The sequence below is a fragment of the Rhinoderma darwinii genome, chromosome 5, assembly GCF_050947455.1.
Source record: "Rhinoderma darwinii isolate aRhiDar2 chromosome 5, aRhiDar2.hap1, whole genome shotgun sequence".
NCBI lineage: Eukaryota > Metazoa > Chordata > Amphibia > Anura > Rhinodermatidae > Rhinoderma > Rhinoderma darwinii.
In genome coordinates this window covers 305066204-305091205 of record NC_134691.1, presented here as the reverse complement: position 1 = coordinate 305091205, position 25002 = coordinate 305066204, and positions in this window count along the sequence as shown.

Sequence of the window (25002 nt, the reverse complement as noted above, 5' to 3'; positions counted from 1 at the left end):
CCATAAAAGTAATTTGGAGTTACTGAAATAGCGTAGCACATCGAGCTCGGCTGTTTCCGTAATCCCGACCACCTCTCCACTGACTCTCTGTCTGTATAAGGTGAACAGCAGCCACCTCACTAGGTGGGGTCGTGGGTCCCCCATTCATGATAGGTGTGGGACTTACATTATTAGACATTTATGGCATATCCTGTGGATATGCTATAAATGTCTGAGATGGGAATACCCCTTTAAGAATGACCAAACTTATTCATATAAATGTATGCAACACATCAAGAGGGGCACTCTTGGCACTCTTGACAATAACAATTGGCATAAAGCACCATAGGTAATGGACTGTACCTATACATGGAGCTTATTTTTGTCAAAAGCGAGTGCTTACCCTCCACTATTCTATTATTTGTTCAACAAAGAAATGTCTTGATACCGTGTGTCACGGCTTTCCATGTATTTATTAGTAGTATTATTATTCTAATTATTATTATCTATTTTATTACTTTTTCTCATTAATCGTCTGGAGGTCGGACCCCCACTGATCAGAATTATTGCATATCCTAGCAATATCATGCTGTGATGGGAAAACACCTTTAAGTCCAAATAAGAAAGGTAACACTGCTGGCCTACAATACCTAATATTGTATACTCCTGACCAATATGACTACATCTATTTAGGGCAAGTCAATTTCTAAAATAGCTTGAAAGGATAAATTTATCCAGTTCTTAAAATGCAACCGTGTAGAACATGCCTTATTTTGTATCATTTTCATCCATTTTTTTTTAAGCTTTTTTTTCAGGGCTATGGAGATATACATGGTGGACAAGGATGATGTGTGTTCACCTTAAATAATGATTTTACCCAGACACTGACGTAATACATTCTTCTTATTCTCTATTAACCCAAGACCAATCCTTTCTCCTCTTGTTTTTTTAAGCTTCAACATAACAATCCACATTGTGCACCTGAAATAAGTAAAAGCAAATCTTTTATGAGCTTCCCAGATATTTGCTTTGTGAGATTCAAGGAAAAAGATGGTGAATACGCTGCAACACTGTCTACAAGTGAAAGGCATCAGACATGAAAGAAATGGAAAGAAGAATTGATGTTGTTTTATGTAGTGATGAAAAAAGATTGGATTCTAGCCTCTTTTTCAATGGAGGAGCAGGTGATCGTCATTCGCTCAGTAAAAAATAAAAAAGTTCTGCAACATGCCCCGAACAATGCAGCTGTGATTGCAAAGATTGGCCTTGACTGAAAGCTACACAGGTTATTTATCAAAAGATATTTCAAGTTCCATTCACCATTCAATGTCACTGTATTTCCATATCTAGTAATTGTTCCAAGAAGAGATCTAAAGTACAGCACCCTGTGCAGAGACCAATTTAGTTAAATTAGATTTTTTTAATCCAAATATTTTATTTCATATATGACCAAAACGTACAATATTGGCCAACAAAGATGTACATTTTTATGGTCAAAATAAATAAACCGGGAATAAACATCATGACGGGCAAGAGAAAAATATCTAAAGAATGGGGAAATAAAAAAATAAAATAAGAATTGCAGAATTTTAATTCTTGGCATCAGGTTAAGGCCTGCTTCACACGGCTGTGTTTGGTCCGTGAGATACAGACCAAATGTTGGCAGTATTTCACTGACCGAACACAGATCAAGGAACTGTCACTGCCCCCCCCCCCCCCCGCGGGAATACTGTCCCGTACTGAAAACATGATTACAGTACGGGACACTACCTGTCTACCTGTGATGCTATGAGCCCGGCTCGTTGAACTGTGTTCGGTCTGGGAAATATGGCTGACATGCGGTCCATATTTGACGGACCGAACACAGCCATGTGAAGCAGGCATAAGGCTGGGTTCACACAAGGCTGATATGCTTTGTAAAAGTACACGACGTATCCATCCTGGAACCGAATTGTGGTGCAGATTTTGGGGCGGAATCTCTATTTTTTTCAGTTATATTTACTCTTTATTTTATAGTCTTCCACTACTATTCAACAGACCTGTAAGCAGGGGTAGGGTGGAGAATGGCAAAAGCCACAATAGTAAAAGATAGAGGAGATAGGGGAGGTCAAGTAAATGGCTGGATCATTGTACTGAACAAGCACTTTTTAAATTTTGGGTCACCCCCATTTCTTGGATTAATGCATTGTAAGCTCTTGCGAGCAGGGTCCTCACTCCTCTTGTTTGAATTGTTATTAGTTTTGTCACTATGTAATGTCTGATATTGTCTGCACATGTTCTCCCTGAATTGTAAAGTGCTGCGGAATATGTTGGCGCTATATAAGTAAATATTATTATTATTACTATTGCTAGGGTTAATGATCACAGACTACGATAAAAAGTAATTAAATCACACAGCCATTACCTAGAGGTTCATACTGTTTTTTTTTTTCTTTTTGAATTGCACCACACCAAAATTTTTGTCTCATCCTCTGCTAAATAATGAATATATATCTAGAAGGAATAATAAATATATTCACTTCCTTAGGGAAATCTCAGGTCAGTATATAGGTATTACTTTTCTAATATGTACAACAAGGGCATGGTCACACATCTGTTCTAATTCTATGATGGGTGGATAAGGTGTGCTTTTGATAAGGGCATAATGTGTAATGTTGCTTGCACTGGAAAAACAATGACAAAATGGGCTGATACTGTACTTGGCATTTCCTTGCCACTTGATGTTTTATGTGACCCAATGTTACCCCTTGCAGCCATTCTTCACTAATCCTATAATGCAGTTGGAGATAGAAGAGGTTATTTAACAGTAGATTAATGGATTGCTTATGATATGTTTTAATGTTTAACAAGCAGACATGATACATGAAAAGGTTGAGGCAGGTTTTCTTTGATTTATTGGGCTCAAGATCACAGATGAGAAACACCTGGACCCTCTGTATAATGACTGCTACAAACAGAATGTACATTAGTTAAAGTATTCATAATTACATTTACAAAACTCTATCATCCATGTCTTTCAATAAATAGCTGTGCTGAGCCTTAAACAACTAGGATAATTTGAAGATGTGGTCCATCTTCTCAAGAGGTTAGAAGATTTTTACCATGACACTTTGGAGTGGCATTTATGGAGCTTGCTAGGGCTGGAACGACATGGATTACGTGCAAGTAACAGTATCAGATTAAGGCCTTATTCACACGAATGTGTGCATTTTGCCCGCGCAAAAAACGCAGCATTTTGCACGCGTTGCACTTCTGTGTGTCATCAGTGAATGGTGCGTGGCTGCATGATTTTCACGCATATGCCATCCTTATGATTCCTTCATTTCTTTATCTACTGTAGCGCGAATCACGCGCGACACACGGTAGTGCTTCTGTGTGCTGCGCGTGATTTTCACGCACCCATTGACTTAAATGGGTGCGTGATGCGCGAAAAACGGCCAAGTATATTACATGTCGTGAGTTTTACGCAGCGGACATATGCTGCGTGAAAATCACGGACAGTCTGAACGGCCCCATTGACTAACATAGGTCTGTGCGACGCGCGTGATTTTCAGGCACGTATCACGGACGTGAAACACGTTCGTGTGAATAAGGCCTTATGCTGTTACCAGATATATTGCCTGCACCAGTTGCTACAATGAAGGGGCCGTGGCACTCTATGGGGTACTGCGGCACCTTCTGATGTTTTTATTGCACATCACTGCCACACGCTGAGCAGGTACTACAACTCAGCCTCAATCACTTGAATGGAGTTGTAGTTCTATGCACAGTGCCTGGCAGAGAAAATGCCAACGAATGCTTGACCCCTTTGTTCTCATAGTTGGTGGCCATAGCTGTGGTCGGATCCCCGCCATTCGCAAGTCATGGTATATCCTATCTATATGCTATTACTTGCCCAAACAGTAATACCCATGAAAGGCCACATGGCAGTAAGAGCAAAACTTAGGATGGGGTCCCAAATCTGCTATGAGCACCATCATTAGCAAACGAGTTTGGGTAGTAGGAACATTATTATAACTATGGTCTTCACTGACCTATGTGTCCTTTTCTCCCTTCCTTGGCCTCAAAGTTTACAATTCTGGAAGGGTTATTGGGTAATTGATTCTAAACGTTAGATAATTGATCATAAAATTTTGATAATACATTTAGGGTCTATTTCAGTGTTTTATATGTACTACAGGATAATAAGATTTGTAATTATTAAATTACTTATCCCTTAGATTTTATCATAAGCAGTAAGGATAACAGACGAGGCTCATTTCGACAAAAAATACAAATATTTTTTGTAAAGGGGGTATAAATGCATGCCGCGAGGGCCCTGCAGCATGTATTTATCAAATATATCCCATGAACTTGAACTGTTTTCCAGCATTTACATCGTATAAAGGATATATTGTGATATCTTGGACACAGGTGTTTTTTTTATGTGTAACAATTGATAGGTTTTATATTTTCTAGACACTTTGTATTTTATCAGTATTATTGTTATATTTAATTTTATTTCCCTTCGGGTGGGCTTTATCCATTAGTGCTTTTGTTGAGCACCATTGTTATTTGTGTTTTTATTATATTATTGTATTACATGTATTGTGATTTCACATATGATGCAGTATATGTTATGAATAAGAAGTCTTGAAAGACGGTTTTCTATTACTTACATTCAGTTTAATTTTTGTGGATACCGAAAATTGTCACGAGTGCACTCAACGACTTATCCACTGTTTTGATTTTTTGGGAGAGTTGACCATATGTATATTTTTTTTCAGAAAAAAATACACTTATTTGGTATCCTCCTGACCATCCTAACCCTGTAAAATAAATCTAGAACATTAATTATGAGTATTCGTGTATGGCGTGGAAAATAAATAATAAAAACTGCAGTGGAATTTCTTTTTTTCTGCATTTTTGCTAAGGCAAAACAAAAAAATTACTCATGTCCTCAAGACCATAGGGATTAAATGTGAACATCAAAATCAATGGCCATTTTCTTGTTCTTATGCCCTACCAAAAATATCGGGCCTTCTGAAAGATTTGTGTACACATTTTTTTTGAGTCTTTTTCACCTTACAAATGTCTAAAATGTGTTCCACTCTTAGAAAACATTGAGTGGATTTTATGGACCATAGACCATAAAAAATGAGGCCAATATTTACCATATTCATCTGTAGCATTTCAGGCCAATGGTTGGAAGTTCTTGAACAGTGACAGCTACTTTTTGGAGCCAGAAATATGCTCTGAGCCCTTGTCTCTTCCCTTCTTGACTGGTTTTACAATGAGGAGTTGACAATGAGTATAGGAGAAAGCATTTTTCAGCCTACATTGCATATGAACTCTGCTGTCATCTAAGGGGCATGTTGAAAGTGGAATTCAGAATAAGTAAAAGTATTTAGCAAAGTAGCTAAGTGTACAGGTGATTATTTGTAACACAAGTATATTGAGATAGTAGCATGAAGCTAGGGGAGAGTGACAAGCTTGATTAATAGTGTATGCCACGATGGAATGAAGGAGTTTTAGAAGAAAGCTAAGAAAGCGTTGAAACATTGTAGTAATCGCTGAAATAATGAAAGATGGCAAAGATTATTCCTTTTATGGTTTGACAAAGTCTCTGATAACAAATGGAACTTTTTCCTGGATAAAAGAAAACCTCTTATGAAAGAATTATCTTAGTGAAATAGATTTAAGTTTAGATATAAGTTTGTAACGATACAGTAAAAAAAATGGGAAACAAAATATTATATATGTGGCTAGGCTTTCCGTAACCCAGGGAAATATTTGTTTACTGCCCTAGCTCCGTATGTAAATACTCTGTCCAGTTACTTGTTGGCACCCCCCTATGACATTAAGCACCGGCTCAAATACCCCGCCAGCCAGCCCCTAGCTATACTCCTGTTATAGATAGATAGAATGTACAATATAAATTGAACAATATGAATAATTGCAATGGTTCTCCTGGTTCAAACTGGGCCAAACTGCCAAGCTGGGTCCACTGACCGATCCAGTCAAAACAATCTTGGAACTTAATACAGAATATAATGGTAATGTCAACAACTAGATTAAAGCTGGGTTTACACAGGCAAATTTTTTCCCATAATGAGCGCCGATCGATAACAATTAGCTCTCGTTTTAAATCCTCTTTTACATGGGCGCAAACTGTATAGGAATGAACGATCATTAATACAATCATTTAGTCCTCATACAGTTTGCATAGTGTCTGCAGCACACGGGGTGATGCGCTGACGACAACAATGATTTTTTAGGCTGCACAAAAGATTTGATCAGCGATTGCTCGTTTGACAGCTGATTGATAACATGTTTACACAGGGCAATCATCGGGAATGAGCAAGTAAAGTTAAAGGAAACCTGTCAGGACCAATGAAGCCACTAAACTACGAGCAAGCCGTTATGCAGCTGGGGTTTAGTTTTTCAAACATGCCCCCCTCTAAAACGGATGTTTAGGGAATAATTAGTAAAGTAAGTTAAAAAGAAGTCTGGGTGAGGAGTCCGGCGGCTTCGGGCGCATGTATATTGTGCACAGGACAACATACTTTACTAAAGGTTCCCTTTTAGAGGTAGGCATGTTTAGAACAATAAACCCTTCCTACAAACGGCATGCCGGTGGTTTAGTGGCTCCAAACGTACAGACAGGGTCCCTTTAATCGAGTAAATCTTGAAAAACTGATACTATGGCATCCACTCGTAGCCACAATTGGCAAATCAACCAACTTTGTATTAAGGGTTTACCCTAGACCTCCCGATGTTGGCCCCCAAAAACCTAATGACAGTGCTCACCTATGACAGAGGTCTAAGTGGTCAACTTGACTGACACAATTGTATGGATAATATCGTCAGTGGATCTCTAAATTCCACACAACAGCGTTTGTGATACAGGCATCTCCGATGTCAGAATTATCTCATCAGTGCTTAAACAATTCAGGAGGATGACAAAGACTCTCCGTCACTCAGTAGACCTTTGAAAAGTGACAGATTCTTGTCATAGGAACCCTAGTTTCTTCCCTGAGCTTTATTTTTTTTTTAAAAAGAGTACGTTCAGTTCTTAGAACAGTTTTGAATGTCTACAGGTATAATGAAAGAAAATATTATGGCAATCCTGGAGCTACTCGTTGATTGAAGACTTCATCAGGTTGTACCTTGACATGTCTTGATTGTGTTTCTTGAAACATAAATAAATTGTTGCACATTTTCTAAACTAAACTCAATTTCTTGACTTATTTTAAGCTTTCTAAGAGCAATGAAGGGTTCACTGAAAGGTCACTTCTAAAAGTGTGACTCTGGGAGAAATGCCATCTGGTCTTAAGCCGACAGGTCAGCTGTGTTTTTATTTTTATTTTTTTATGGGAACTCACAGAAAAACTTTTTCATTTTCATATGAAAGTAGAAAATATAGTAGAAACATAAGCTACTGAAACACCTTGCTGAAAGTAGATATGGGTTTATATGTAACATGTCTTATTCTAACTCACTTTGCGCCCAAGTCTTTTGAGGTGAAGAGACTAAAAACAAACAAAAACAACTTACACATAGTGTTATAAACTAATCTGGAATTGTGCGTTTAGTAGACAACTCAACATCCTATTGGAACGTATCCTATATGGTATAAAGAGAAGTTGAACTTTCCTACTTGCTTGATGTTATTACTTCATACAACACACAGTGCAAATTAATTTGAAAAAAACTTCTAATAAAACAAATTCATCGGACAATTTTTACTTTTATCTGTTCAAGAGAATTTCAAAGTTTGATCACTTTCTATGTGTTTAAATTTGTGTAATTCCATATGAATCTGCCTCTCTGAAACAGTTACATAGTTATTTAGTTGATAAGGTTAAAAAGCAACACTGGTCCGTCAAGTCCAACCTATATTCCTACCGCGTTCATCCAGAGAAGGGCAAAAACTCCTATGAGACAGGTGCCAATGGCCCCATATTGGGGGAAACATTCCTTTTCGATTCCAAGTATGATAATCAGAATAAACCCTTGGATCAATGTAATCTCCCGAAATCTAGTACACATAACTTGTAATATTATATTTTTCAAGAAAGACATCCAGGCCCTTCTTGAACCTGTTCAATGAATTCACTATTACAATATCGTGAGATAGAGCGTTCCATAGTCTCACTGCTCTTACAGTAAAGATGTTACGTCTGTGATGGTGGTAAACCCTTCTTTTCCCTAGATGTAGAGGATGACCCCTTGTCATGGTTACAAGCCAAGCTGTAAAAAGATCATTAGCAAGGTCTTTGTACTGTCCATTTATATATTTGTACATTGTACATCAGGTGGGTTCCCAAGAAATGAGAAGTCTGTTCATCACAAGATGCTGGTATTGCTGTCTAGGGATGTGCTGCTTTTGAATAAAAATGCCCATGTGCTGCTTGGACACTATGAATCTCTTGAAAAGTGTTGCATTTTAAACCATCCAGTGTTGATCTCAGATTTGGCATCATTTAATTTTCATCTTTTTCCATAACTGAAGGTATAACTTCAAGACTTTTGCTGCCATTTGGATGACAATGTAAAAAAAGAAGTCGAATGATGACTACATGAGCAAGATAAATAATGTAACCAGAAGGAATTGGATGCCTTGTGAAAACATGTTTACACTGGCAAATTATCATTAGTATTTGTGGATTTCCAAGCAAACGTAAAGGGTAACTAAACTTTGAAAAAACCTCTGAGATGTCAGTGACATGTCAGAAGTTTTGATCGGTGGGGGTCCAATCACTGAGACCCCCAACAATTGCTAAAACAAAGTGGAAGAAGCGCTCGGGCGAGCGCTGAGCCGCTTAGTTTCTGATCTGATTTTCTCTTAAAGCCGAGCAGTTGGTATGCAGACTCATAGGCTTTCTATTTTACCCGTACACTAATTGCTCAGGTTTCCTTGGAAAGCTGATCAATAACAAACCGGCTCAGCGCTCACCCGAGCGTTTCTACCGCTTCTATTTATCAATCGGTGGGTGTCTCAGTGCTCAGACGCCCACCGATCAAAACTTCTCACATGTCACTATGACATGTCAGAAGTTTTTTTAACATTTAGTTACCCTTTAAGTAGAATTGTCCACAGTATATTAAAGAATAGATCAACGATAAACTACAAGACTATAATTTAACATTAATCTTCCTTTGATCATGCCACTGTAAAAAAAAATGCTTTTGGCAACACAATCATGAGGGTCATCACTAGGTTACAATGAAGAGCTTCTCTCAGGTGGAGGAGTTTTCTGGCTATATCCTCAGTCCCGAAATTTTTAAACCACCGACTGTCCGTTGTCAGTTTGAAAAATTGGGGTGTATAAACAGACAATTGGACAAGGGCCTCAACACAGAAGGGGGTAGAAGATTATGTTGAGATATAGATTAGGCATGTTTATGACAGTTGAATATATTCATTGTTATTTTATTTTAATAAATAGAAGCCAACATTACTTTTTTGCTTACCCTTGTACAAACTCTGCGTGGATGTTACTCTGGCTGGATTTGTGTCCTTAGTCCTAGTGCTGCATGGCAGTAACACAAACCACAGTGCCACCTATATCTGCTGAATAAAGTTTTTTTATATCTATTTCACGCTAAAATAACACAACAACATGACTCCAACACTATAAAGGGCACAGGAACAAATACAGCACGGGGAACAGGATACGAATGCAGGATCTCAAAAGGTCAGAGGAACCTGGGAGCAAATTTGTATGAAGGCACCTTCAGATGGATATTCCTTGAGGACAGCCAGACTTGGGTACCTGGAAGATACTAAGGCGGCTCTATTCTCCTTGTATCCGCCTTTTGCTTCATGCGATCGACTGCCAGCAGAATAGAGGATCAGGTCTGTTGCCAGATTTGCGGAAAGTCCTCAAATGCAGAGTCCGCTTCGGGTACCTGAGATGTAGCCAACACAGGCAGAGGGATTCTAGGATGTTGACCGTACACAATGTAGAATGTTGTGGAAGTGGTGGGCTCACTTGTGTCGTTGTTGTACGAGCATTCGGCCCATGGAAGAAGTTGTACCCAGTCATCATGCTGCATGGAGATGAAGTGGCAGAGATAATTCTCCATCATCTGGTTAATCCTCTCGATTTGACCATTGGACTGGGGCTGATAGGCTGAGGAAAAGTCCAATCTCACATCCAGGAGTTTACAGAGGGCTCTCCAGAATTTTGAGGTGAATTGAACCCCATGATCGGACATGATGTGAAGGGGCAAGCTGTGTAAGCGGAAAATGTCCTTAATAAAGAGGTTTGCCAGTCGAGGAGCAGAAGGTAGGCCGGTCAGCGGGATAAAATGTGCCATCTTCGAAAACCGGTCCACCACAACCCAGACAGTATTGCATCCTGCTGAGGGGGGAAGGTCTGTGACAAAGTCCATCGCAATGTGCTGCCAAGGGTCATTGGGTACATGCGGAGGTTGGAGCAGACCAGCAGGTTTGGAGTGAGCAACCTTGTTGGAAGCACACACAGTAAATGAAGAGACAAAGTCCGCAATATCTTTGGGCAGCGTGGGTCACCAGAAGTGACGAGTTATCGGGTCTCGGGTCTTGCGAACACCAGCATGCCCAGCCAGTTTGGAGCTGTGTCCCCAGCAGAGAATTCTCCTGTCTGCCACCCGAACAAAAGTCCTTCCCGGAGGGATTTCTCTAACTTGCAAAGGATTGGCAGTGACAATGCAGGACGGGTCTATGATACTTTGAGGGGACTCAACCCTGTCCTCCGTTTCAAACGACCTGGACAGGGCATCAGCCCTCACAGTTTTGTCAGCGGGACGGTAGTGGAGCAAAAATTGGAAACGGGTGAAGAACAGTGACCACCTGGCTTGACTGGGGTTTAGATGTTGAGCCGACTGGAGATAGGTGATGTTCTTGTGGTCGGTATATATCAGGATGGGGTGGGCTGCGCCCTCAAGCAGATGTCTCCACTCCTCCAGAGCCAATTTGATGGCCAGTAGCTCCCGGTCCCCAATAGAGTAGTTGCGCTCTGCAGGGGAAAAAAGTCTCGTGTAATAGCCACATACTACTACCTTTCCTTTGGAGATCCTCTGGAACAGAAGTGCACCTGCATCAACAGAAGAAGCATCCACCTCCAACGAGAACTGCCAAGACACGTCAGGGTGATGGGGGATCGAGGCTGAAGTGAAGGCATTCTTGAGGCTATTTAATGCAGATTCTGCCTCTGGAATCCACACCTTGGCGTTCATACCTTTTTTGGTAAGGGTAATGATGGGAGCCATCAGAGAAGAGAAGTTTGGGATAAATTGCCAGTAGAAGTTAGCAAATCCCAAAAAACGCTGTATGGCCAGCAGGCCCTGAGGACGTGCCCACTCCAGGAATGGACTTTACCTTCTCAGGATCCATTTTGAGACCCTGATCCGAGATGTTATAGCCCAGGAAGGGCAAAAAACAATTTTTTTTCAAAAGTATACTTCTCCAACTTGGCACATAGGCAATTCTACCTTAATCGCAGCAGGACTTGACGGACATGTCTCTGATGTGTCGTCGTATCTGGGGAGAAAATAAAAGTGTCATCAAGATAAACTGCAACGCAGACAAAGATGAGGTCTCGGAAGATATCATTGTCAAATTCTTGGAAAATCGCGGTAGCGTTACACAGGCCGATGGGCTTCGCCAGGTATTCATTTTGCCGGTCTCGAGTGTTAAATGCCGTCTTCTACTTGTCACCTTTACGGATTCGGATTAGGTTGTAGGCCCCACGCAAGTCTAGTTTCGAGAAGATCTTGGCTCCTCATATGCGATCAAATAACTCAGAGATCAGTGGCAACGTATATTTATTTTTGAGCGTGATCTGATTGAGACCATGGTAGTCAATGCAGGGTCGAAGAGATCCGTCTTTTTTTCTTTACAAAGAAGAACCCGGTACTGGCCGGAGAGGAGGATTTTCGTATGAAACCCCTCTCCAGATTCTCTTTGATATAGGCTGACATGGCCTGAGTCTCTGGCAAGGAGAGGGGGTACACACGACCACGGGGAGGTGAGGCATCAGGAACCAGTTCAATCGGGCAGTCGTACGCCCGGTGTGGCAGAAGCATCTCAGCCTCCTTCTTGCCAAAAAATGTCTGCAAACTGCTCAGAATGAGTAGGTAGTCCTTTCAATAACTGATACATAGGAGGCAGAACAGGACAAACCTATAGCAGGCAGCGGTGGAGACATTTGAAACCCCATTGGAGAACCTCTCGGGAATTCCAGTCCAGGGCCGGAGCATGAAGCCGGACCCAGGGCAGGCCCAGCAACACCGGATTGAAGGCTTTGGGCAAAATAAGAAATGTAATCTGCTCGGTACGGAGCGTTCCCACTTGGAGCTTCAGTGGCTTGGTCTCGGACACGATGGGGTCGGGCAGAGGATTTCCATTCACCGAGGCAACAAACAGGGGTGTCTCCAAGGGAGCCGTCGGCAACTGGAACTGATCCACTAAGTCTTGTTGGATGAAGTTTGCCGTGGACCCGGAGTCCAGGTAGGCAGAGACCCAGTGCGTCTTCTCACCGGACACTATGGTCACGGAAATGGACAATTTGGGAGAGAGTTTATTATTTAGTCCTTTCCCTTCTAGGGTTGCCTCTCCAACCAATGCTAGGCTCTGGGGCTTTTTAGGCTTTTGGGGACACAGACGCACAAAATGGCCTCCAAGGCGGCAATACAGTCCCGAAGTGCGTCTACGCTGTTTCTCCTGCACAGACAACTTGAGATGGTCTATTTGTGTAGGCTCCTCTGGTTGAACAGCTGATGATGGCAGCAGGGGTTGCTGGAATGTAGGAGCCCGCCTGGGCAATCTCCTGACCTGGTCAATATCTTGAGACCGCTCCTGGATCCTCATGTCAATCCGGGTGCCTAGCAGGATGAGGTCAGCTAGGGTAGAGGATAGACCTCGAGCGGCAAGCTCGTCTTTGATATCGGAGGAAAGACCTTGCCAGAATGTAGCCACTAAAGCTTCGTTGTTCCAGATCAGTGGTATGAAACTGAATGGTGTACTCGCCCACGGTGGTGTCTCTTTGGCGAAGGGTCAGCAGGGATTCAGCCACTGAAGAGACTCGCCCAAGTTCCTCAAATACGGCGCGGAAAGTCCGTAGGAAACCCCGCAGGTCACAAGTCTCCGGTCCCTGTCGTTCCCAGATGGGGTTTGCCCATGCCAGGGCATTGTCGGTAAGGAGAGAAACTATAAATGCGACCCTTGCGCCATCAGAAGGAAATGCACTGGCATGTAAAGTGAAGTGAATCTGACACTGATTCAGAAATCCACTGCAGGTTCTCGCATCTCTGTCGTAACGGGGAGGCAGTGGCAGAGAGAATTGCCAATCTGTACTGCCAGGAGGTGTAGTAGGAGGAGCAGCAGGAGCAATAGGAGCAGATGCCGGGAAGGTTGCAGCATGCGTATCCATCCGATGCGCAATAATGTTCACCGCCTAGTGGAGTTTGTCCCGTCGTGACCGAAGGCCAAGCATCTCCGTCAGCATGGCTTGTGATGTCGTCGCGGCCTTGGGTTGAGCAGCGAGGTCCATGACCTGAGCTTTCTGTCACAATCTGTGGGGATGTGGACCCACTGTGTCGCATTGCCGTAGTGGGATAGCAGCTGGCCAAACAAGTGTACCAAAAAATATACAAAGTCCAGCACAAGGGTACCTGTAATACTCCAGACAGTGGCAGCGGCTTAGGCACAGATGGGATCTTGATGGCAGATGATGCAAAGTATGGCAGATGACACCAGACGTGGTGTAACACAGCAGACGTGGTAGAGGCACAACACGACTCCAACACTATATAGGGCACTGGAACAAATACAGCACGGGACACGGGATACAGGTAGCAGGGCACGGGAACACTGGGAACAGGATACGACTAAGGGACCATTTGCAAGACTAACAGAGGAATACAAACAACACTCATGCAATGAGTAAAAGGGCAGGGCGATCATGGCTAATTACTGATGTTTTACATGTGCGTGCACTGGCCATTTAAGGCCGGGTGCGAGCATGCACGCGCACCCTACGGGACACAGCAGAGTGGGGCGGAAGCGAGCGCTGGCGTCTCCTGGGGAGGAGATGCAGGCCAGTTCTCACCAGACCATGGCTGCGGCCATCGAGGGGTGAGTAATCCCGATGGTCCGCGGCCATGGATGTTACACTTCTCTAAAGATAGCCACCTCAGTAATGAGGTGATGGCCACAGCACCTGGAAGTTTCACTCGGATATTTCCCCTACTGCAGCTGCAATGTGTAGTATTACATGCCAGCTATTCAGATACATGGATGACCATGTAATATATAGACAGGCTGTGTCCACCAGAGCGGAAGTCACTCTTACTTAGCAGCTCTCTGTTCTGACTCATAGAGGAACTTCCATGATGTTGGGGGTTTACTCTTTCACATCCATATCCATATTCCCTAATAGGGCATATTAACAGGGAATGTCTTGATGAAACAACCTCTTTAAGTAAAGACTCCTAGCTCATTCTTTGTCCTCAGCTCAGTGCCAGTTCAACCTTGAACACTGAAGAATTTCGTAATCTAAGGCTTCGTTCACATCTGCGTCATGGCTCCGTTTCGACATTCCATCGGAGCTTTCCGTCGGAACGGAGCCCTGACTGACACAAACGGAAACCATAGGTTTCCGTTTCCATCACCATTGGTTTAAATGGTGACGCATCCGGTGCCAATTGTTTTCGTTTTTCTCCATTTGTGCAAGGGTTCCATCATTTTGACGGAATCAATAACGTAGTCGACTTTGCTATTGATTCTGTCAAAATGACGGGAACCCTTGCACAACGGAGACCTATGGTTTTCGTTTGTGTCAGTCAGAGTTCCTTCCCGACGGAAAGCTCTGACGGAATGTTGGAACGGAGACCTGACACAGATGTGAACGAAGCCTAAGACAGACTGGTTGCTGTGGAGTCTTTATTCTATAAAACACTATAGCCATTAAACCAATTATTTATGAAAACCAGTTATTCTGCTTTTCAGCTCAAAGCTGGCTTGGCAGAAGTAATCCCCGCTATTCCTCGTATAGAGATTGTGATTTGTGCAAGTTTATGAAGCCCATAATAAAGGGGAACAAAGCCAGCCTGAGCTGTCCTTTTTAACATTTCTACAGCCAGTGGTTTACATAGCAAAGAGGGGTCCCCATAGCAAAGATTAAAATGCTCCCGCCATTTAGCTGCCAATTTTTGCCATCTAGGACAGAAGGGCCTCTAAGTCCTTTTTATGACACTTGGGCCAATTTCTTACCCCCTCTGGAAAGAGGACTCCTGCACAGTTTCTAATCCACCCAGTAACACATGGTAGAGGACCAACCATAACTGGGTCTCTCTCTCCAAGGCCCCTATAGCAGTCGCATTGTCTGTCTATTTGGTATATACGCCCCGCTTACAGCAACTACATGGGCTAGCTCTATGCAATGTACAATTTTGACAGGTGGCGTGTATTACTGTTCGCTGCCACCACATCTCAATGGCTGTGGCAATCTTCTTTTCTTGCATATTGGGTTCGAGATGTGTTTGTGGCACATATCTGTACTTGCCAGTAAGTGTATTCCACTTTTTCTTTTAAAAAAAACCTTAACTAGACTGTTTAAAAAAAGATTTGGAGAAAGTTTTGACCATCAGGGGACTTAAAAGAACTTTCTAGGATTTAGACATTTTTCAAAAACCTCTTACTCATGTAAAATAGAGAAAAACTATCCTCTGCTGCTAGTCTCCACCCAGTGTGATGACTCCGCACCAGTGATGTTCCGTCTATGGTGATGTAACGTCCCTATGCTGTTGGACAACACAATCATGTAATGTTACCATGGACGCAATTTCCCTGCAGTCTAGTCAACACATGAAATGGAGGGAGATAAATGGTGGAGGACAAAGTTTTTTTTCATTTTTCACAAGATACATGACGTTTTTGAAAATTGCCCAGATTCTGGACAATCTCTGCCTCCCCATCAGAGTTAATATGCAATACTAATAGCATAAGAAATTATGCAGGGCTTCTACCATGAATTGGTGAGGGAAAATATGATTGGTATTGTTCTTTACCCCTTTATGCTGCATTTTATGTAGTCTGCCCTTAAAAAGTTTATTTTTCTTGTGGTTTCTTAATGTTAATTAGCACAAACCTTTAAGTAACTAGAAACAACCTTATACATGAATCCGAGACGCATCAAAATAACTCTTGCTACTTGTTTTGACATGTTCACTTGTGTTACCTTTAGCTAAACATCAGGTTTTTTTCAGACAGAATAAACCATTTCAGCAGAAAAAGCAAACAGAACTAAAATTCTGCGTTGTGTTTGTCGATTTTCAAATAAAAGCAGATAGTGAAAGGAGTGGTCATCACAGCTGAAAGTGCATTTTTCTGATTCATATATTTGCAGTAACTATTTACACAGGATTTAAATGTTTAAAGGGAAACTTGATTTGCTTTGCATTATGTGTTGTGGCGTGTTCTTTTAATACACCTTGGCCGTGCTTTTTATGCACAAAAATGAGACAAGGAAGTAGGATGGTATTTAAAATAGTATTACAATTTGCTATCTAATTCAAATATTTCTTATTGAAAATAGTGTGATATTCTGAAATTATTGTATTAAAAGTTCTTCATTTCCGCTGTATTCAAACCGAAATTACACAGATGTTGAATGACTTGAAAACTTGGACTGTATCTGATTTCTAATTGGTTATTTAGGATGAGAATGTCAATTATTATTATTATTATTTTTATTATTATTATTATTAATAATGCTGTTATTTGTTTTATACTTTGTAAATATGATGAAATATTGTATAAAGATACTTTTGGTTCTCTCTACTTTTATGTTTTTTGAGAGCTTGCAATCTATTTTCCTTCTCATAGGCACAAGCCCAAACATGCTTCCAGTTTCAGAAGAAACCAATTAACCTAATGCTCTTGGTGGATGCAATGAAACTAGGAGAAAATACAAACTTCATGTCTTTCATTTGTTTAGTTCATAATAAGGCAAATAATGTTAATTAATTATTAACTGTCATTAATCTTAGGTGTTATGTAAATGGTAGTACCACATGTCCCTGTGGTTATGTATCATGAAGCCGGAGGCACTCTTTGCGCCGCCATATGGTGCCTCTATATGGTGCTTCTAGGAGGGAACACCGCTATAATTTGGCATCCAATGGAACATGCCACCATTCTGTTCTAAATCAGAGACATAAGGAGGTGTTGTAGGGCCCCATTCACCTCAGAGGTTGTACGGAGCCGTAATAGAGTACAAACGAGGAGGAGAACCATGTAAACAATGAAGATGTGGTGGCACTTGTACAATGGTCACAGCCCCTTCAAACAGCAGATCGGCGGGGGTGCCGACAGTCGGATTCCCACTGATATTGATGGCCTATCAAATTTTGGTACTTTTTTTTAATATATATATCTTTGGATGTGCATATCCTTTTTTTCCCTACTCTCTAGTAGTTACAGTCGCTTACTTAGGGCATGGACTGTGCACTCCTTATATAGTTAGTATGCCTGCCCATTCCTGTTTTTTTTTTAAAATAATTTAGGGGTCTGGTCTACAGTCTGGAATAACTTAGGGGTCTGGTCTGGGTTAGGACCTCTGCAGTGGTTCGCAGATGTCGCCGTAACCATCTGTGTCAGATGTAGAAGATAAAAGAGTATGACTCCAATCAGAGAAGACATCACCTGTGAGTTACTGAAATTATAGAGAAGCTGTCACCTCTCCTCACATGTCTGTAATAGGAAATCCTTGTATTCCACAAAAAGTCATTGCCCAGGACTAATAAATAAATGGGTGTTACCATTCCCCTTGTCAGGAAGATGTGTCGCTACACAGTGATCCTGTCAGCGATAGTTGGAGACTGTCAGTATGTAGGGACACATCCCTTTGACAAGGTAAATCATAACACCCATTTGTGAATACTCGCACAGAAAATTGGTGTTGACTACAGACATGGCGTGGCAGTGGAGAAGGGGATCCAAAGTTTGGGGAACAGCCCAAGGCTTATGGTCTCCTTAATCTGCCACTGTATGGTATGCAGCTGTATGCCATACACATTCTTTTGTCATAAGTCAGGCCCATTATACCCTATGGGCATGTTTGGGATATACATCAGGAGCATTTCACAATGAATACCAAAATGTGCGAAAGTATGAAGTGTTAACAGAGCACAAGGCACAATACATTCCCTAGTATGGAAAAGTCATGGAATCAGTTACATATTTCTATGTAGAAAATATGCAGTGCTAGCAAATAATAGGGAGCACCAAACCTTTATAATGTAGACATAGGGAACATATATAAATACTATTTGACAGCCAAGTTTAAAAAAAATGTAACTAAAGTTAAATTGTCACCGAAGATTGTGTTGAAAGAAACCAAAATGTATGAGTGACGTGTTATTTTGATGATCTACTTGGTCCTTCTTCATAATTACAAAAATAGAGAAAACAGCCTCCGTGAGAAAACGGATGAGTTATGCTGATTATTGAAAAGTGAAATTAGATCTTGCACATGATAGGAGTATATTTTTCTTTTCTAACTGAAGATGTTATTTCATTATATGGTTTGCACACCTGATTAACCTTGTTAACTGCTTTTTCTTCTGTTCGTTTACAATTTTGCTGCCCTGTCGCAGTTATGTTGACCTTTCTGTCTAGGTTCTTTGCTCATTACAAAGCTTTGTTGCTTTTGCTATTGCATATTTTAGCTATCCATGCAACCATGTCCTTCCATCAAACTATCCCCACCCAGCCCAAGAATCCTTCAAATATTTCTTGTTCCATGTAAAGGCAGTAGTCCTAAACACTAAATCCTATTTATACAACAGAACTCTTGTTCTCTTCAACCAAGGGCTACATCTATCACCAAGCAAAACATGTCTCATACCTGAAGCCATAGGGTATTTAACAAAGTAGATACCTACAATATACTATAGACGATGGAACTATCAAGCTAAACTCAGACCAATATCACTTCTATTTAATCTTTCTAGACCTTGTATTACCACGTTTCATTAGAGATTAGCCAATCTTTAAAAATTCTATTCTTCATAGATTCTCCCAAATGCGAATTACTAGAAATCGTATGAATTTAGTCCTTAACCACCATCCAACAAATATTTAATACGTTAGTACAATATTTTATGTAATAGTCATCAAGTTAAATAACTATAGGTGACACAATTACAGTAAATCTTATAGTTCAAAAATTTACTGAGATAGCGATGAAGAGCATCTGATAAACAGAGGATTTTGAGCAGTAGTTAATCAGTTGGGAGACTATATAGTATATGGTAAAGGGCCTGTGCACCAGGGAGATGATGGAGGATCTATTCAGTTGTAGGAGTCTGGAGCTGTGCATCTGGATTTGTTAAAGGGTAACTAAACTTTCAACAAATTTTCATAGTGACATGTCAGAAGTTTTGATTGGTGTTGGTCCGAGCACTGAGACCCCCACCAATCGCTAAAACAGAGCGGCAGAAGCGCTCGTGTGAGTGCTGAGCTGCTTAGTTTCTGTTCGGCTTTTTCCAGAAATCAATGTAGTGGTGTACGGACTCAATAGAAAGTCTATGGGCCCGTACACCGCTACATTGGCTTTCCGGAAAAAGCCGAACAGAAACGAGGCGGCTCAGCGCTCACATGAAATCGCTTCTGACGCTTCCTTTTAGCGATTGTAGGGGTCTCAGTGCTCCTACCCCCACCAATCAGAACTTCTGACATGTCACTATGACATGTCAGAAGTTTGTTGAGCGTTTAGTTACCCTTTAAGCCGCAGACCAGTTGTTTGTGGACTGTACAGAAATCTAGAATTTTCCTGACATTTTACAAAATATTTTATACAGTTATTTACTCTTACTATTATCTTCCTTTTTAATATTTTTTGAAAAATATCCAATTGTCTACAAACACTGAGAAGTTTACTGAATTACAATCTCAGGATGTTTTGTCTCATAATTGCCTATTTGGGGGATTTTCCTGAGCTTATGTTTTGTATATTCAGTAACAGTGCCACAATGGCCACCGTTCATGCTGATAACTGCACTAATTAAGTTTACTGACAATGATGACTATCAATGTTGGTCATTGGGAGCCCACAACTTCAATAATGTGAGGACAGTATGGCCTATAATTACAAAATGTCCATATAAATAAATACCTTATGTTTTGCCATAATCCTTACTGGCAGAAAGATGCATCACTTGCTACATATACACCGATCAGCCATAACATTAAAACCACTGACAGGTGAAGTGAATAACATTAGCACCTGTCAAGGGGTAAAATATATAAGGCAGCCAGTGAAGAGTCAGTTTTTGAAGTTGATATGTTGAAAGCAGGAAACTTGGGCAAGCATAAGGATCTGAGTGGCTTTGACATGAGCAAATTGTCATGACTAGACGGCTAAGTCAGAGCATCTCCAAAACGGCAGGTCTTGTGGAGTGTTCCTGGCATGCAGTGGTCAGTACCTACCAAAGTGGTCTATGGAAGAACAACCGGTGAACCAACGACAGGGTAACGGGAACCCAAGGGTTATTTATGTGCGTGGAGATTGAAGGCTTGCCCATTTGGCCCAAACCCACAGAAGAGCTATTGTAGCACAAATCGCTGAAAAACGTACTGCTGGCTATTACTGAAAGGTATCAGACACAACAGAGCTTGGGACTGGGGAAATACCGCACAAGATGTATGGTCTATTGTAAGTTACAATTATTTCAATAGAAAATAACCTTTATTATAACAATTCAAAGGAAAACAATTAATATTAAAAATCTCCTGGAAATATTTAGATCTCAATGGATGGTGCAAATGTCCCCCTGTTTCACACCATGTAGCTTGAATGAATGCTCATCGGAAAATAACATCTGCGTTCATTAAATGTAGTTTTAAAAAGTAGACCTACTTGTATTGTCGGTATTTCCTACTACGTATGCCTAAAGAAATATATTATGTAGGCAGAGTATAGGTAATTTATTTACATTATGGTGGTAAAACACTGCCAAGTTTATATCAATGTAAACTAGTAGATTGACATGTAATTCACTTCCAGGTTTATATTCTATGTTTAATCACATTTATTTCTGTTGCCAACATCTCTAATGATAAAAGCAATATAATGTGAAATACTTAAATATATAGTACTGCTAGGGTATGCCCTGAGTCTTCAGCGGAAATACCTGCAAAACCCTACCTGGTGTAACAATATACAGACCTCCAGACAATCATGTGTGTAGAAGTGAGGCACTAAAATAATTGGACCATAGTCCTTGAGCTGAACTTGACCACACTTAGACTGCACTTAGCATAAATCTCAGCATCTCAGGCCAAGCGTGGAGACATTACTATGCTGAGACTGATGCTGTAGGGTGTATTTTATACGGTCGCGTGGTGGTTACTATGCTGTGCTGAGATCGGCGTCTAAGCATTGGCAGACGCTGAAAGATGAATTCAGGGCAACAGCGTAATGGTCATTGATGTGTATTGAACCTGGATCCTTGGGTGTATTGCGCAAGGAAAAAAATTATCTCTGCCTACATATACTGACCCTAATGCAGGAGACAAAGCTAAACACCCAAAGTGTTTCGTCGTTATTCCCAACTTGGCTGCACCTCACAACTTACAGGGCTTAAAGGATCTGCTGCCAATATCTTGGTTCCAGATACCACAGGTCACCTTCAGAGGTCTTGTTGAGTCCAATGCTCGTTGGGTCAGAGATGTGTTTGGCATCATGAAGACGATCTACACAATATGAGGCAACTGGTTTTATTGTTATGGCTGATCGGTGTAGTTATTTACATATATTATATTTCAGACAAATGCCTACTTTTGCCAAGTTGTAAAAAGTTAGTTTTCATATCACTAATATAGCTTTACTAAATTTCCATTGTATAGATACACTATTTAGTATAAATCCAAACCATAAAAATAACAATGGCAAAATAAATGGGGCATTAAAACTCAACAAGATCTTAATTACATTTGCTTCATTGTAAAATAAAGTTTCCTGTAAGCTGCCACTAACAGCTGGGGAGGAGCGGACTGTTGTTTTCCTCAATGGGACTGCTGACAAGTGGTCCAGAAAATGTCTACCCATTGATCACTAGTTTATCTCACATATCTCCAGTTCTGATGCCCTCTAGAACATTTACATACACATGTATGAATGACATTAGCTGTTCTTTCTACTTGTATAAGTTAAAGACTTTAGGTTTAAGGGTATGTGCACACACACTAATTACGTCCGTAATTGACGGACGTATTTCGGCCGCAAGTCCCGGACCGAACACACTGCAGGGAGCCGGGCTCCTAGTATCATACTTATGTACGATGCTAGGAGTCCCTGCCTCGCTGCAGGACCACTGTCACGTACTGAAAACATGATTACAGTACGGGACAGTTGTCCTGCAGCGAGGCAGAGACTCCTAGCATCGTACATAAGTATGATGCTAGGAGCCCGGCTCCCTGCACTGTGTTCGGTCCGGGACTTGCGGCCGAAATACGTCCGTCAAATACGGACGTAATTAGTGTGTGTGCACATACCCTAAGGCTCCTTTAAGTCATAAATGTTGAAATCACTGACTGACTTGGGTAGCACACTCTTGAATATAGAAGGGTTTTCTTAAGTCTTCTTTGCATAAGATAATTGTTTCAGACATATTTGTTTGTAGGTTGAACTGGATGTCTGAAGAAACTGCAGGTGCAAAGTACTCAGTGACTCAGACGTATCGGAATGATGACAATATAACGTTATAACACATAGTTTGCAACACATGTGCCACTTTGATCATGGTTGCTATTCTTTTAAAACAAATTAAGCAATGTGAGCCAATGCTAGGAAGTCATACCAAGCTAATAATTAATATACCTAGTTAATCATTTATTTTTGGACCCTAATGCTTGCAAACAAGGTAAGAAGTTCAAAAAGTGATATATTGGTGAGCAGTTTCTATAGAGGCACACACCTTACCAGATTGACCAAGAGTCGTGAAAGCAAATACAGATTCCAGTAAAGAGATTGCACAAAGTAAGTTAGGAAAGAGTAACTTCCTCACAAGTTTGACCTCATCATTCTTGAGACCGGTTTAAAATCTATCTACACAAATGGATGATCTACCCATTTGTGAAATTTTCTATTAATACATATAAATGATCATACTCGTTTGTGTGATGTTGAATTGCATTATCTAAATGGACGTTCTCAGTGTGGTTTGGTAATATATGACGGAAACCCTTTGTAGTACATATAAGAGTACTTAAGATGAAGCGTTAATCATTTGGTTTTAATGCTCATAAGAATAAACTGCTACGTGTAGACAGGCCTTTTGAAAAGAGATTTCATATGTCACGCCAAAAAATCCCATCAGGACTGGGGCAACTGTGGGCACACAAGGGCTAAGTGTCCATTAAAGGGTTGGGAGAGCTGTCTACCCCTGTATGGAGCCCTAGAGTAAACCCTAGCATTCAACCCTAATTAAAAAGCAGGGATAACTGCCCTGACAATGAGGCCCCCACGCTGGAACCTTTCTGTAGCTTCTTCTAGTCTCTCCTGTGTACCCTCAATTTGATTTACTGAAAATATTTATTATATAGTATAATAATAATAATAATAATGATAATGATAATAATAATAATACTAATAATAATGATCATGATAATAATGAAAATAATAATAATAAAAATTATAAAATTTAATTAATAATTCTGGAGGCAGGCCTAGTATCCCCTTCTGGTATATCTCATCATTAGGGCCATTTTAGGGTAAATTGGTTGGGTTTTGTGGGTTTGGGTAGCTGCTATTTTGTGTGTACAGTATGTATGTAAAGAATATCACGAATGACCACTAGCTCTCCATTATGAAAACCCATTCCAAACAACATCTGATAGAACATCTCATCCCCTCCAAAACATCTAAAGATCAGAGAAGCAGTTTCATACAATGTAATCATACAGTAGTGAACGGACTGGAAGGAAGGGCGCTCACCCTGGATTCCCACAGTCTGCCACTGTGGTGAATAGAAGATTCTGATGGCGGGCTGCGTCAGGACGTTTTACGTGACGCAGCACAGAAGATCCAGCATCAGGACGTTGCATGCTGCATCGCATACAATGTCTGACAATGCCCGGTGTCAGTTCCTTCTTTGCGTCCTCGAAGAAAAGCCAGGGGCAGTATATAAAGGCTTTTTTTAATTATTTTATGTTTGATCTGGGGTTTGATTTAGAGGTCTGATGTAGGGTGAAGTCCATGCTGAGGTGAGGTTCATGTTGGGGGGTCCCTGATTGGGGGACCCATTCAGAAGTCTGCCATGGGGCCATGCATGCTCTAGTTAAACCCATATCATATAAATCTACTATTCTGCACAAAATATATTGTCGGATGCACTGAATATACCGTATTGTAATGGGGAACAAAAGCCTACACAGACACATGTGGATAATTCATCCCAATAAACCACACAGAAAAAGTCTCTAAACATTCTAGTTCCAAAAGTTTTCCCGTGATTGTTAAATCATAATTTGTTAAGGGATACAATTAACAACATCTCAAAGGAGTCAGCAGCTCAGCCATTTAGTGCCAGAGCACCAACTTAAAGAGGCTTTGTCACCAGATTATCAAATCCCTATCTCCTATTGTATGTGATCGGCGCTGCAATGTAGATAACAGTAACGTGTTTTTTGGTTTTAAAACGATCATTTTTGGCCAAGTTATGAGCAATTTTATATTTATGCAAATGAGCCTTTCTAATGGACAACTGGGCGTGTTTTCTCTTATTTCCAACTGGGCGTATATTGTGTTTGTAACATCTGGGCGTGTTTACTTGTTTTACTAGCTGGGCGTTGTGAATAGAAGTGTATGATGCTGACGAATCAGCATCATTCACTTCTCATCGTTACCACCCAGCTTCTGGCAGTGCACAGACACACAGCGTGTCCTCGCTCGTCCGATGCGATGAAGTTCCTGTGGGAGGAAGTGACGTCACAGCGTGATCTCGCGAGATCACGCTGTGTGTCTGTGCACTGCCAGAAGCTGGGTGGTA